A 15,953-nucleotide genomic window follows, 5' to 3' on the forward strand; every position below is an offset into this window, starting at 1 on the left:
TCTACCGAAGACTCTCACTTTCGTGTTTGATAAAAGAATGTTTGCACCAGGAGGCTTGACACATCCCTGTGGCTATTGATACCAGGTGTTACAGATATCAGACTACAACATATGTTTGCATTTCTGCTGGCTGGGCCTTGCAACTGTGACCAGAGTTATTTTGTCAGAAAACTTTTAGAAAAGGCACACACAGCGATTTCACTCATGCCAACACACATTTTCTGGCTATAGAGCTGTTAGCAACCTCTCTATACAACTTTACAACACCAGTTTAAACACCTCACATTTGTAGAAGGTATGCCAGACAGTCTCAATGATGTTCATTTAGTACCACCGAGCATGGTGAGTACAGTCATTGTGAAGTGATATGATGACAGAGGATGGTCAGAGCTCTGAACTAGAAAAAGACTTTTCACCACAATATAAGCATTAGCTATATCATGCGGAACTCGCTCAACAAGGGTAGCAGTAACAGATCTATAACACTAAATGCTAGTTATTTTGTGGTATTTGAAAACCTCTGTGATAAACAACAACTAGTCATGATAGCTCGACAGATGTATCCATCCAAAACATGTTTGTTCGTGGAGGCTTTTGAAAACGCTATGATTAAATCCTACGGATATATGTTGGTTGATTTGAAAACAACCACTCTACATGATTATTGATTGCACACCCATATATTCCCACCTGGTCAACCCGCTGTCTACACCCCAAAAAAGGCATCTAAACATTTTTGAAAACACCCTTAGCTACAGTACTTCTTCAGCAGCTGTTACAGATTTCATGCATAAAAAGAACCATTGCTCTGCTCAAGATGCTTGTATACACCACCATCCAGCAATGCAAGGCCATTCTAGCTACAGCCTCTGACGGTCTGGTGGCTGCTATTTCTGAGATTGCCCAGAACACTTTAAAGGGACACGTCCCCTTAACACAACGCCAAGTAAGTGTGTAAAAAAAGAAGGTTGTCATCAAAATACTAGTTAATAAGCCAGTATACATATGGGCTAAAAGAAAAGTGGTCTCTCGGGTAGGTGGATTTGTAGGTTCTTTCATAAGTATAGCCCTGCCACTACTCATCAGATTGCTCAGGGGTCAGTGATAGAGCACACTCACAAAATGTATTTGGTGGACAAAGGCCAGTTAGAAAGCCAGGCACCCGCACCCCCTTTAGGATCAGAATATACATAGCAGGGACAGAACAAGACACCCGTCACGGAACGCCAGGGCCTAACAGGAGCCACTGTATATACAGGACAAGCGATCCATACCACCCTTAAAGGACGCCACAGGGGGCACCACATCTGACCCAATAGCCTTGATAAAGACCTATGGGTCGAAACACGTGTCGGCTGACAATATGGGTATATAAGAGCCCCGGATGTACTGTAATGTGTACTACAAATTCAAGAAGAACTAACAATTTTCACAAATGAAAGCGTCATAATATCGCAGCAAACCGCGTGGAAGAACAATTTCTTTGAAGTACAAAAGCAAGATAGCCATATCAGATTATATATACATAGGGTTGCAAACATGTGGCTTAACTATGAAATGAAGGATATTTTAAGCAGGCCTGATTTGATGGCTCATAATAAAACGGCCTTAAATGCAAATATTCTGCATAAAAAGGGTGTGGACGTGTGATGGGGTGTGGGTAGGGGTGTGGGTAGGGGTGTGGGTGGGGGGAAAATCGGAAATGGTCAGGGGAGAAAAGACTGAAGGTTATTTCGGAAGAATCCAGTGCAATAACCTTAAAGTTGATTGCATGCAAACTATCACATTTAAATATCAGAATCGGAGACTGTGCATTACAGTTACAGCATCAAGAGCACCTGGAGATTGCCCTTGGGTGGTAGTGGTGCATGGTATAAATCAACATAACATAACACCAAGAACTAAGATGGAAATATTGAGCAACAATGAAAGATCTCAAAATGAGCATGAGAGGCTGAATTTGTGTTTTTATTTGAATATGCTCTACACTAAATCTGTGGCTCTAATAAAGATAAGGGTATAACTGTATAGGTAAAAGTTTGTTTTACGTTGCAGGTAATAGACTAAAATTGACCATGTGTTACCAGTGAAAAATGTTTTACATTAGTAGAAGGGGCACCCTTTAGCACAATGTTACATTTTGACAGGTGGGCATGCTCCCTTTTTCTGGTCTTAGTCCCTCCCCCTTATGATATACCAATGTATATCAACATTCTATGAATTGATTTGGATACAGAGTGTAAATAATGAAAAACAGTTCACTTTATAAGTAAACTGTGTTTCACAGACCCCATACAAAATTAAAACTATTGTTTTTATTGGGTCTACTGCACATATCTCGCAGCTTGCATGTGTCCCTCTGCCGCTCTATGAGCCAGCAAATAGCATGTAACAGGGGAACTGCAGTGGGAGGGGGTTTTGTACTGCACAACCACAGATGATTAATACACAATGGAATGCATGGAATCCCAGCGATTCTGAGGACTCACACCAAGGCTAGTGCAGGCAGCAGGAAACAGACAGGTCTTTATATTTAGCTGTTTGGAATACTGCGACAGCTGTGTGAACATACCCATGGAAATACACAGGACATTTTCTTATCAACTAAACCCAACTGTGGGGACCAAGTCTATGTTTTTACTTAATGCAGAAGGATGGCACGGGAAACATCTGCAGGCTGCGCTTAATTTGCTGAGTATGCAGGAAAGAGAATGTTGCGTTTTGTTGATAAGAAATGTTCTCTGGACCCAGGAAACTTCTGTATGCGTTGATAAGAAAACTGCCAAGGGAGCAGTTGTGTTTTCACCCCTTAACAAATGGGGGATCTGCCTCCAGTAGGGGCCCTCTCAACATCACTGTCAGAGTGCTTGCCTGAGGACCCCTGTTGTGACAAGAATTGACTTGGAACAACTGATTGCAACTCTGTGGCGGACCTTGCTTTTTGGCTGAATTTGATTGGGGCACTGAGAGACAACTGCAAAGCTGTTGATTGCAAACCTGCCCTGTTGTTTATTCAGCGTTGGTTTCAACAATATCAAAAAGGTGAGCATGGGGGTATTTTAAGAAATGTGCTTTAAAGTATTGGAAGCATGCAGCTAAGGGTGTGTGATGATGTATTTATTGATATGCAGGCCCTTTCTGGGACAGGCTAGTTAAAGAAGTTGCATAGTGCTTAGAATATGCTCAAAGGCACTAGGCTGGTCATTTTTAAACTAAACAGCTCTGTGCTTTTAATGACATGTTTATAAACGATCAGTTTGCTTAAAATTCTCTGTGGTTTTGCATGTCGGCCAGGATAACACAGAGGACCCAGGATTCGTCATGATATGTTCTTTGATAAACATGGACAATGAACTGTTGAGTGTTACTACCCAATATTGGTCATGGTATGCTTTTGATAACATGTATAATGAATCATTGAGTGTCAAAGAATATCCATAGAAAATCTGCTCTCTGAATCACGACCCATTCTTTAACACGACATGCTACTCGCATTTGAAAATGAATGGTTGACTTTAAAAAACATTCATCAGAAATCCCTTTTGTTGCACAATTGTTACTTGTGTTTCTTTATTAACTGCACTAATGTTTCTGTATTTGTCTTTTGTTATGTAAAAGGCCTTGGCACAAATGTTGACCCATGCATGGTCTAATACTCTATAGCATTCCTAATAAATGCTTAAGGCAATGCTATATAAATATACAAAATGAGCACAAAAAAATAAATAAAACAAGGCCACTTGTAAACAGCCAAAACAAGAACCACAATTGTTTTGTACTTCTCCAGCCAAAACCGAATTGTAGGTTCATGAACGGTATCAGGTATCCAAATACCTCCTACAAAATTTGACATTGGCAGGACACCTCTTGTTATATCAGGATAACACAGAGGTGTGTGTGTGTGTGTGTTTTGACTACAGCTCTTGGGATCAAGCTGAAAATGAGTACAGGGTTTTCTAAGTGTTTAGTGTTTATGGTGCGGCTACACAAACAATCAGACACCTCAATAGTAAAGTTTAGAAAGTGTGAGTTTGAGACAGCAAAGTCAATGATCCAGTGCTCAGAATCTGGAATTTCACTGAGTCTCTAACGGGGCAAACATTTTCCTACTCTGCAAAGAATGCATTCCTAGTTATTATTCCATTTTTAATTTTTAAATTTTTATAGGCTCACCACCGCCCTTACATCTGTCCCAAACATTCAGTTTGAAAAAAAATGCCAAATTCTTTGCACAAATAAAACCAGATCACACTTTTGCTGCAATTGTCTTTTTGTGATGCGGCATATTTGCATGTGCACAACGCAGTGTTTTAGTTTCACAGCACTGATAAGATATTTGTAGTGTGTAAAATATTCAGCACAGGTGGATCAGTATGTGTCAAAGATCACACATGCTGTGCAAATAGTAGAGCCGATATGTATTCATACAAAGTACTAGAGTTGATGAAATTGTTAAGGGTGGCAAGTACCAGGATGTTACATCTTACTTGATATGCTATGTAATATGTGTTATACCAGGCTTGAGATGTTTTGGGATGTGTAAAACCCAGCTTCTTTTAAGTTTTCATGGCTGTACCAGTACATGTTTTAGATTGTGCTGGATTTGTTTTGGACTTCAAGAAGGCACTACATTTTATTTTATTCTTCAAGCAAAGTGACACCATGTAAAACAGATGTGTCTATTCTCTGTCTGCAATGAAAGTGCAGAGCGTTGGCCCGCATCTTTACATGTGAAAGCTGCAATGTGTACATTAAAGAACAATTGTGAGGTAGCAGTGTGCTGGAACATTTCAAATACGGTTCTAAGTTTTGCAGTGTTTTGTACAATCTTGACAATGCTGACAATGTGAAGTTAGTGTTTGAATATGTTACAGAGATCACACATTTTGCACAAATGGTATAGACGATATTTATTCGCACAAAAAGCTGGAATGGTGGATTTCTTTTTTAGGGACATGTGCTGAGGTGTTAAACTGGGCTTGAGATGTTTGGTGATGTGTTATGCATTGACGGAGGCCTTTTTCTTTGTAAAAGGTGTTCTATTCTGATTCAATATTCTTTCTATTTAGAACCACACGTCTTCTAACAGATCGATGGCGCAGCCGGCAGAGTATCTGGATGTGGAGTGTGGCAACAGAAAACCAGCAGCCTGTTAATTTATGGTGATTGATTGATCTAACGCAACATGTCCCATCTGGCTTAGGGGTCAGCAAGACCAAAGGATGATGCGGGTCAGCCACAGTTACAGTATGACCTATGGTGGCACTTTGACATGAATGAACAGATGGAGCAGTTCAAAGATGGAGATACTATTTTTGTATTGTTCAATGGAGCTCGGTAATTGGTGTCTTGGGACAGCACTGCTACCAAGGCTCAATCATGGAATGCTATAGGTAGTGTTATTGAGCACCAGCCGGTGTTACAGGGTGTGACGGAGGCCACAAGAGTTTTTAAGTGTGAAGCAATGTCCTGCAGGTTTCATCCACCTCACTATTCCATAGCGCCCCTGCCGTCTCTAACTTTGGATCATCTAGGTCACACAGGTCACACAGGTAATGCACCCGTCCTAGCTGAGTGTCTGAGAGTTGGTTGTTCGAATCTGCATATTTATTTTCTTTGTTGCATTAAAACCTTTTCTCTCTGCATTGACCTGAATGTGCATAATCTTTTTTCCTTTCTGTATTTAGTATGTCCTATTATATAAATACACATTTGTTCAAAATCATAAAATGGTTTGACTCTTCATTTCATGTTCCCATTTATTATGTATAATAACGCTTATTGCTTGTTTTAAAATTATATTATTTTATTCTGAGGTGTGACGCTATGATGTGGTGGGGACCTGCAATCCGATAGGGGTTAAAGAAACAGTTTGTATGTTTTTAATCACAAGTTGCAAGTTAAGACAAACAGTAGAACTCTGTTGTTGTTCCAATGCTGGCTTTTTTATATTCATAGATGATGCTACAAGCTCTTAACATCCTTCTATGCGTGTCAACATCCCTATAATAATAATATATTTCCAAAAACGTCATGCCCGAGCATGATTGCATCATAACAGCTGAACATAAAGATGCAAACTAGGTGTTATAAACAACGCACTTTTATTAACATTTAAAACACCTATTTGTATTCAGATGATATTCACAATAGTATGGGTTATCAGATGTTGTATGACGATCCTGTCGGATTCAAAATGTGTGGTAGCAGCAGCCACCACATGGCATGTTCCTTCTGCACTTCAATTTTTAATAAGCCAACCTTTCTGGGAATTTTAAGGCCTCATTCATCTCGTTAGAATGTAAACTAAGTTTACTTTACAAGTATGTACACGTAAAAATGAGTGCATTTTGTGCAGAGTGTTGCTCAGAGATAATTGTACATGCATACACAGCCTCCTATACATGTAAATGTTTCTCATGGCATTGTGATACGGCAAAACGTTTGGGACAGGCAGCTTGGGGTTAAATTAAATAATGCATAGTAATTATATATTTACAGCTTATATGTATAATTCTCTTAGGATGTCTAAGCAATGGGTGTTGGGCATGTCCACACCCTGTCAGGACCACAGCACAGCCAGTGCCCCTGTTTCCAGCCAACTGCAGTAAGGAACCATCCTCCCCACACAACCATGATGAAGGCATCTTAACTGGATGCCCCAGGGAGATCAGTTAATGTTCTTCAAAAAATCTAAATTCGTTTTTACACTGTTCTGAGAAAAGCACTATGCCTAAATGTGCTCATGTAAGGTTGCAACCCTTTACAGAAAAAAAACAAGCTCCCACTTGTGCTGAATCAATTGAAAATAAAGGGAAAGGTACTCAGTCCAAGATGGATGCCGCCATGTGCTCTGGAGAGCCCTCCCGGATTGCCTCTGCACAGCTCCTACCTCAGCTGCACTGTGATTGGCCCAGTATAAGGCTATCCGCTGCCTGTATCCACAGCCGGAAGGCCCAGAAGCAAGGCCACTTCCTGTCGGGACCTGTCACGGCCTAGAGCCCTGTGCACAACTTTCAATGCTCCCTCGCTGCCATGCTGCCCACCAGAAAAACCCTACCATGTGTCAGCCCCTCTGTGGTCTCTGACATAGGTAAGTCCTATGCTGATTCATACAAGCCTCTGTCTGTCCACTGCATATCAGCTTCACCCCTTGCATCCAAGCTCCTTGTTTCACCTCAATACATAACCTGCCCTCTCGGCCACTCACAATGTGCCTGCATGCTACCACCCACTATTCTAACCCTCTCTCTCAGCTGCACACACTGCATCAATCAGTCGCGTCCATTGCCCAACCTGCCTTCACAGTGTTGCACTCTTCAACATTGCGTACTCCCAGCGTTACACATCAAGTCACCACCCTGGCCAGCAAACACAATCCTGCTCAGAAGCAGCCTTCTCTACCCTTACCCATACCACTGCCCCTATTGCCTGCATTCCTTCACCCCGGCACCCGCCAAATCATCAACAGCTGATTGCGCAATGAAACCATCTATAAATGCTTTCAACCCTTGTATATAGTTTGACGGTCCAAATGCACCTGATGCTACCTCTATTTTGTTACATGACTTGCTTCGTGTTACTGCTTTGCGCGCCTCAGCCTCTCCAATTGTTAGCTCGTTACATGCTCCACTTCACTACAAAAGTGATGTGTGTCTTGCGAGATACCACTACAATGCGCGCCCCACCTCTCAACACTGCCATGTGTGCTGCCTCATATGTTTGCCGAAATATGACCAACCTGACTACAAAGTATTATGTGTTTTGCATGATGGCATTGCCTTGTATGTGCCTTCTGATTACAATGTACTGTGTGCCTTATCCGAGGATTGTGCTATGGGTATTTCACCCGATAACAATACGCTCCCTAGCAACCGTTAGCCTCTACCCATGGGCCACCTGCTTTGCTCATCACCTCCGAGAGCTCTATATCTGTACCCCCTACAGCCCTGAACACCTTTACTGGTGTAGGGGATATGCCGACAGACCCACATATCAGGGCCACTTTCTTCCTTCCCCCTGCTAAATCCTTTATTGAGTCTAACATCCTGCACTTCCTCCCCCACTCTTATGCAATCTCGCCCTCCCCAAGCTACTTCCTGTCAAAGCTTGCAAGCAACCCAAGCCCACTAAGGGACACTGGCGCCCTGTCACCTACCTGCCCTAAGCCCATGGGTGCCCTGCCTCCTACGCTGCCCAATCCCATGAGTGCCCTGCAGCCCACGCTGCCCATGAGTGTCATGCCACCCATTCCGCAAGCTCATGAGTACCCTGCCACCTGCACTGCCCAAGCCCATGAGTGCCCTGCCACACATGCATCCCAACCCCATGAGAGTCCTATCTTCTGCGCTGCCCAAGCCCATGAGTGCCCTGTTACACATGCATCCCAAGCCCATGAGTGCCCTGCCACCTGCTCTGTCCCTTGAACGACTTGCACCCCCAGGCCTAAACCCATGATCACTTCTTCCCCCCTCAGAAGCCCTAAGCTTACACAACCTACGTTCTAGAACTTCCTGGCACCCCGTTGATCTCCAACAGCTCTCCTACCCTATCATAACCAACCTCCGACTGCTTAGGCTATCCAGTGGGACCTTGCAACCTCCACCACCCAAACACATTCCCCCTACCATGAGTCTGCATGCCAACCAATCACCTCCTACTGACCAGAACAAACTACTTAATTGCACACTTTTTAACATCAGATTCCTTGGTGCCCACACTATAGAAGCTCATGACCTCATCATCGACAACCAAATTGGCACTAGCCATCACAGAATCTTGGCTACATAGTGCCTCCTTAGGCCCTATGCTCAGCATTGCTATTCCCCCAAACTACTTGATCCACAGGACCGACCGTGCTAACACCATTGGCGCCGGAGTTGCCGTCATCTACAAATCTGACCTCCATATCTGCTCCATTCCTCTGCCTCCTACTGAGGGATATGAAATGCTATTACTTAAACTTAAGACTAATCCCCAGATTTCTTTCACCATTATCCTGCTCTACCAGCAACCTAACGCCACTAGCTCAACTGACTCTGAAATCCCCCTCCTCATAACACCTTTCCTAAAACCAGCCACCAAATGCATAATTTTAAGTGACTTCAATCTGGGTTTCAATGATCCCACTGATCATAAAGCTAACACTGTGGTCCAAGCCCTCCACAACATGAACTTCTCACAACTTGTCTCTGCCCTGACCCACATGAAAGGACACACCCTTTACTCGATACTTACAACGAATTCCACCATCAACATATCTCTCATCATCCCAGTCCCATGGTCCGATCACCATCTGATTGATTTTAAAGTACATCACTCGAACCCCTCGAACAACAACACCGACCACCACCCATCCAAATCCTAGAGAAAAGGAGTCAGAAGCTCACTCATGAAACTCTCAAACCCATCTTGGTTACTCTCATTGAAACATGGCCTCCCAACTGCAAGGGTCCCATGGCCCTCGCCAACCACTACCACGTCAGCCTCCTAGTTATGCTAGACCAACATGCTCCCTTCAAAAACAAATCTCTGAAACCTTTCAAACCCACTAACATCTGGTTCACAGATTAACTAGTTCTCCTCCAAAGACAGAAAAGAGCCATTGAGCATCCACATAAGAAACACCCCACCACAAAGAATGCCTCCCTACTCGCCACAACTTCTAAGACCTTCACGGCCACTATTTTTGTGACTAAAGTTGCCTCCTATGACAACAGAATTTGCACCACAAGCTCCAATACCAAGGTACTCTTTGCAGTCTTGCGTGAATTAGAAAACCCTTGTGCACAAACCTCCTTAGGTCAGCCTGGAAATGCGTGGTGCACCACTATTCAAACTGCTCTAACTACCAAAATCAATTTACCCTATAACAAAATTAAGACTAAGAAAGCCCTACTCACTGCCAAACCTACACGCCGGTCCATCATAATACCGCCCCAACTGAGCCCCCACAACTCCTCTCTAAACCCAGTCCTTAGCTATTCCTTTCAACCTGTATCACAAGCAGCTGTTCTGAATACCATCCAGGCTCTCAAACCCTCCAATTGCAAAGGAGATACCTGCCCTGCCAACATCATAAAACGATGCACCCCCAGCCTTACCCCCATCATTACAGAATGTGTTTACTCCTCATTCAATTCATGCCAAATACCCACTACTATTAAAGCAGCCTTGGTCACCCCCTACTAAAACAACCTCCCTGGATGCGAAAGTACCAACCAACTACAGGCCCATTACCAGAGTACCCTTAAAGGCCAAAATCCGAGAACAGCTTTGTTTACTTACAATGCCAGCAATTCCTAGAACAACACTCTCTCCTTGGCGTCAGACAATCTGGTTTCCGACTGAAACACAGTACTGAAACTGCCCTTATTGATCTAAAAATGCAACTTGACAGCATTAGAGATGCTGGCAATGCTGCCATCCTACTCTTCCTAGACCTCTCTGCTGCATTTGATGTCGTGGACCACAACCTACTCTTCCAAAACCTTTCTGGGATCTTCCACTTCTCACCCAAGGCAGTTTGATGGATGAAATCCTTCCTAAGTACTGTACCTCCAGAGTATTTATTGACAACGACTCACCCAGCCCTATCCCTATCCGTCGGGTGTCCCACAAGGCTAATGCATTTCCCCAACCTTCTACAACACCTACACTAAACCCCTCTTTTACATGCTTGACACCATAGGCATCACTTACACCAACTTTGTGGACAAGATGAATTCTAAACCCCCTCTCCACCATCTACACTAACATGAATCTAACACCATTAGCAAAGTCTCCTGTATCATTCAGTCTTGGATGGCTACCCATAACCTTTGCCTCAATGATGAGAAGACAGAGTTACTCATTGTAGGCTCTCCCGCTCTTCTCAAAGCTCTCAACCAGTCCTACGCCTCCTTCACCATTGACGGCTCTACCATCCCTGTCCTCAAACCTGCCAAACCCTGGGCGTTTATCTTGATGTGGAATTAACCTGGATGAGGTACATCAATGATCTAGCATCCTCAACCTCCCACACCACCAAACCTATCTCATCAAGGAGACAATTCCTGAGCCCCACCAACTGCCTCACGCTCTCCAGAGCCGTTATCATGAGAAAACTAGACTATTGTAATGACCTATTCAAGGGCACATCCGCATCCAGTCTTGCTAAGCTACAGCTGCTTCAAAAGAAAGCCATCCAGGCAGCTCTAGGCCTCTGCAAATTTACTACATTTCTGCAACTCGACGAGAACTCCATTGGCTACCAATAAAAGCACGTATTGACTTCCAAACCTTGACTATAGCGCACCAATGCATCTACAATGAAGCACCCATGTACTTGAACCATTGCATCACAAAAGAAACAGCACTGTCGCTCACTACGCTCCTCTGACCAGCTCACCTTTTAAACTAGGCAGGCAGAGCAGGAGGGGTTAGTTTCAGAACCACAGGCCCCACAATGTGGAACTCCTTGCCTCCATACTTAAGAAATTAGACCTCCTACCCTGCATTTAAGTGACTGTTGAAAACTTGACTGTTCAATAAGTTTGACTAACACTCTAGCATGAACTGTCTCCTACTTTGCCCATACTACTTCCTACTAATGGAATGATCTGTAAAGTTGTTACTCTGTTATTACTCTGTTATACCATGAGCAAACATTATGATACCTGTGGGTCTGGGTGTTATGTTTAATAAAATAATAAATAAATTAGAGCTGGGACTTTTTATTCTAAAACTCTCTAGTCATAGAAAGCAAACACAGTAAAATATATCATAACTTGTTATCCTCAGATGCAAAACCTTGGGCTGGTCGAAAGAGTACAGGTGGTCAGGGTCCTGGTGACAAACTTTATGTAGCTAGGGAGAGTGTTGTGCAAACATGAAATGAACACTAGCCTAGAGTGTATACAACTCTTTTAGCACCAACTATAGGGCGACAGGCCGAATGATGCCATGTGCCACGGGTCCTTTTCATTTGTGGAACAATATTTTCGGCTATGACACTTGAGAGATAGGGCATATGAGATGATATGCAACGTGTAATGAATTGTTTGTAGAAAAAATGAGATTTAATGCAGTTTCTGCTGTATAGAGGAATTGTAGGCTGTATGGCGGTGAGACAGGGAAACAATTGTATTGTAAATGTAAAGCCTGTGATTTATTTATTAAACATATTGATGTTTTGTATAGCACCCACTGCAAAAAAGAGTTACAGCATGTGCGTGCTTGTCGGTGTAACTTTGTTGCTGGAAAGGATGGCACACTCCCGAGCAGCCATTTTAGAGGTTTTCATAGAGTTTATTTATTTATTTTTGTTTTATTTTTTTTAAGTTGATATGGTCACAACGAATCGAGACTTTTTAACTTTTATGTATTAAAAGAAAAATACATTTACATTTGATAACAATTGCAATCACAATTAAAACATAAAATATATATCATGTTACAGGTTACATAAAGAAAATTGAACATGAAAAGAATACATTGGAAATGTACACGTACCCTGTCTCCAGATGATAAAGAGGAAGGTATCATTCTTGTGTAAACTATTCATGATGCAGACATAAAAGCTCCATTGACATCAGAATGGCATTACTCCCTCAAGCTTGTTCTCTTGTTTAACCCTGGCTGGTTTAAGTAAATTAGTATGGCATATCTCACTGATTTCCTTGTAGTATGAAACAACAGACCCCAGAGTTTATCAGCTGTCATGTCACAATAATCTTCAAATAGATGTTTGTAATGAAGAGATCTATGTGTCACTAATTCAATACATTCTACTCACAGATGTTTTAGAGTTTCTACCTTTTGATCACAAAACCGGCATCTCGCATTTAAACTATCAAGAATCATACATTTATAAAACACTTCTCTGGTTAACCAGAGATTTAAACAAAACCATATGAAGTCATCTCGATGTTACGAGGTCGGGAATTTCACCAGGTAGTTTGCAACCTCATTATAACATTTAATCTCAAAAGGGTTTGCAACAAAGTTTTGGTATTGGGAGCATGCAGTTCTGGTTTTGATCCAATCTATTTCCCATATCTTGGTTTTAGCTCTATCTGGATTCTCAATCAGCAATGCTGCATCAATTAGCGCCTCGTCGAGTACCTTTTGCGCTCGTAAGCACCAGAGATTAGGAAATGGGTCTAGTGAGTTTAACAAATGGGTGGCTATGATATTCAAAAGACCTGTGGCTGTTTTACTCATGAGGCATTTACGATAAAGCAAGCATAACTTCCACTTGTAAATGGTATATAGGGAATTTAAACCAAGCTCGTGTCTTATGATAGATAATGGTTCTGAATTGGGCAGATTTAACACGTGCCTCCAATACCATCCTTCCTTGTTCGCCCAACGGCTATAAGGTTGCCATGCTTTTGTTTCTACACCATACAACTGGTATTACTATTAATTTGTAGTATGTTATTATTGGCATTAATGAGAATCTACAAAACCTTGCTTTGATGATACGTGCTTGCGAGACTGACGTTTGCAATTTCAATGTTACTTGCTGATGATAAGTGTTATCTGCCCATTGGTTAGAGATACTCGTGCCTAGATATGTGTATGATGTTACCGCTGAGATTTCACATTTTTGTAAAGGCCATTGCAATTTGGCCATTCTTTGCTTTTGTGTGCCAAATTGGATTACTTTTGTTTTCGAGATGTTTATGATTATGCAATTTTTTTGCACATACACATCTAATGCATTAAGTAATGTATGCAAGCCCTTTGGGGTTTGAGATATAAAGGCCATATCATCGGCATACAATAGCCAGTTCGCCTTAGTCCCCATAATCCTAGGTGAGTCTGTATTGAGTCCCTCAAAGACCTTACTCACATCCGAAATGAAAAAATTAAATAAGGCCGATGCCAACAAACATCCCTGTTTTAGACCCCAGGCGGTCTTAATTGGATCCGTTAATAGGCCATCATTAGTTAATCTTATTTGAATAGTGGTATTTGAATGTAACTGTATCAACGACTTTTCCCAAGAGCATCCAGCATATGCAAGTTTTTTGTAAAGCAGTTCTCTTGGGACTGAGTCAAACGCCATCTTGAAATCAATAAATGCAGTACAAATTGCTTGCTTGTGCTGGTGAGCTTGCTTTATTATACAAGTGAGTGTGATCATATTTATGGCCGTACCTAAGCCCGGCAGAAAGCCCATCTGAAACGGGTCACGTATGTTATGAGTGTCCAGCAATTTATTGAATGAGTTCAATAATAGCCTAGCGAATAGTTTTCCAGGACAGTCCAATAAGGCTATCGGTCTGTAAGATCTGGGGTTTTCTCGATTATCTTTCTTGAAGATTGGGAGTATGATTGATTTCTTCCAACTATCAGGAATGCTACCAGTTTAAAGGACATTCTCATATATGTGAAGCAAAATTGCAGCCCATTCTTCTGGATATTTTTTAAGCATGGCATTATGCAAACTATCTGGGCCCATGGCACGGGAGGTGCTTAATCTGCTTATGTAATGTTTTATGTCTTCCACATCTAACAAAAATTCATGACTCGTGTCCTTTACTTGAAAATTTATATTCATGTTAGAGAAAGGTGATTGATAAAAATCCTGAAAGTAAGCATGCCAGTCCTTGCTTGATATTGAGTTGGTTTGCACCGCCACTTGTGGCTTGCTGTGGCTTTATTGAGTAGGGACCAGATGCCTGCTGTAGACTTGCTGATAATTTGTCTCAGCATCTGTTCACCATCTTTCTGGTTTTGTATGAATTTCCTGGTTTTAAGCCAACCTTTATACATTTGTTTTAGATGTTTTATCTTTATGATTTTATCCGCACTATTTACTATATTCAGGTGGCGAATGTCTCGCCTTAATTGCGCTTTCCTGTGCTTCAGCTCAATATCAAAGGCGTGGCAATGCTTATGCTTAACGATGGTATCTAGTAAGGTCACCTGTCTGAACATCTGCATTGCATGAACATAATCACTACCCTTTTCCGTGCCTGTCCTATGGAATAGATTGTTAAGGTTTCGGTCAAGCTTAATTAGTTTCGATCTTGACCATTCTAGCCTCTTGCCTTGGTTATTTACAAAAGCATCTGCTATGTTGGAATTTGTTACCATACTTATTGCTGGTAAAGGGAGTTCAAAGGTTAGCCATCATTTGTTATGGTCACTCATCTCTGTATGGATGAAAGGGTTTTAAGCTGATTCAAAAAACACATGTTAACATATATGTTGTCCAAGATGGCCTGCTGGGAGCTTTTTTTCCAGGTGGTATGCGGTGGCATGTCTCCCGAAACACTTCCATTTATCATTATGAAATTTCTTTCTGCCATGATTGCTGACCTAGTGGCTTCGTTACCAGTCAACTCGGTATCTGTACCAGGATAAAGATGTAGGTTGAGATCTCCCAACACAATTGTTTAAGTAATTCCTACATCCAATACAAGTGCATCGAGTATGGTGATTAACTGGCCCAAAAAATTCTTCAGTTTTTAACATTTGGATACTGCAGCAGATATTAACTATTGCTGGTTTCGATTTACCACTAGACAGCTTAACCACTTGGAAAGTAGGGGAGGGAGTGGGGCAAAGCTGACTCAAGAAACCTCTATTTTTTAACAGCCAATAGCAGACCTCCCTTTGGGCGACCCAAAAAACTTTTTGTGGCGGGGGTCAATATGATCACATGAGAGTCCCATACTGGTGGTGACAAGAGCCACATTTCTTGAAGAACAATGATATCATACCCCACTAGGTCACCAGTAAACGCAGTGGTAAGGTGTCTGTGACCTCTTGTATTCCAAGATATCAGACTCACACTTTCTCTAAGTGAGGATTGTTATGAGTTCATCACTTGCCTTTGATGACTGATCTCTTGGGATTCTCTACTGTTGGCAGTGAAGATTTGCGACTTGTGCCCCTTTACCATTTGTGCACTGGTGACCATGTCCTGCGTTATTATGAAACCCATGTCAAATAGGGCC

The sequence above is a fragment of the Ambystoma mexicanum genome, chromosome 7p (genome assembly GCF_040938575.1).
Source record: "Ambystoma mexicanum isolate Mex_15411 chromosome 7p, UKY_AmexF1_1, whole genome shotgun sequence".
Lineage (NCBI taxonomy): Eukaryota > Metazoa > Chordata > Amphibia > Caudata > Ambystomatidae > Ambystoma > Ambystoma mexicanum.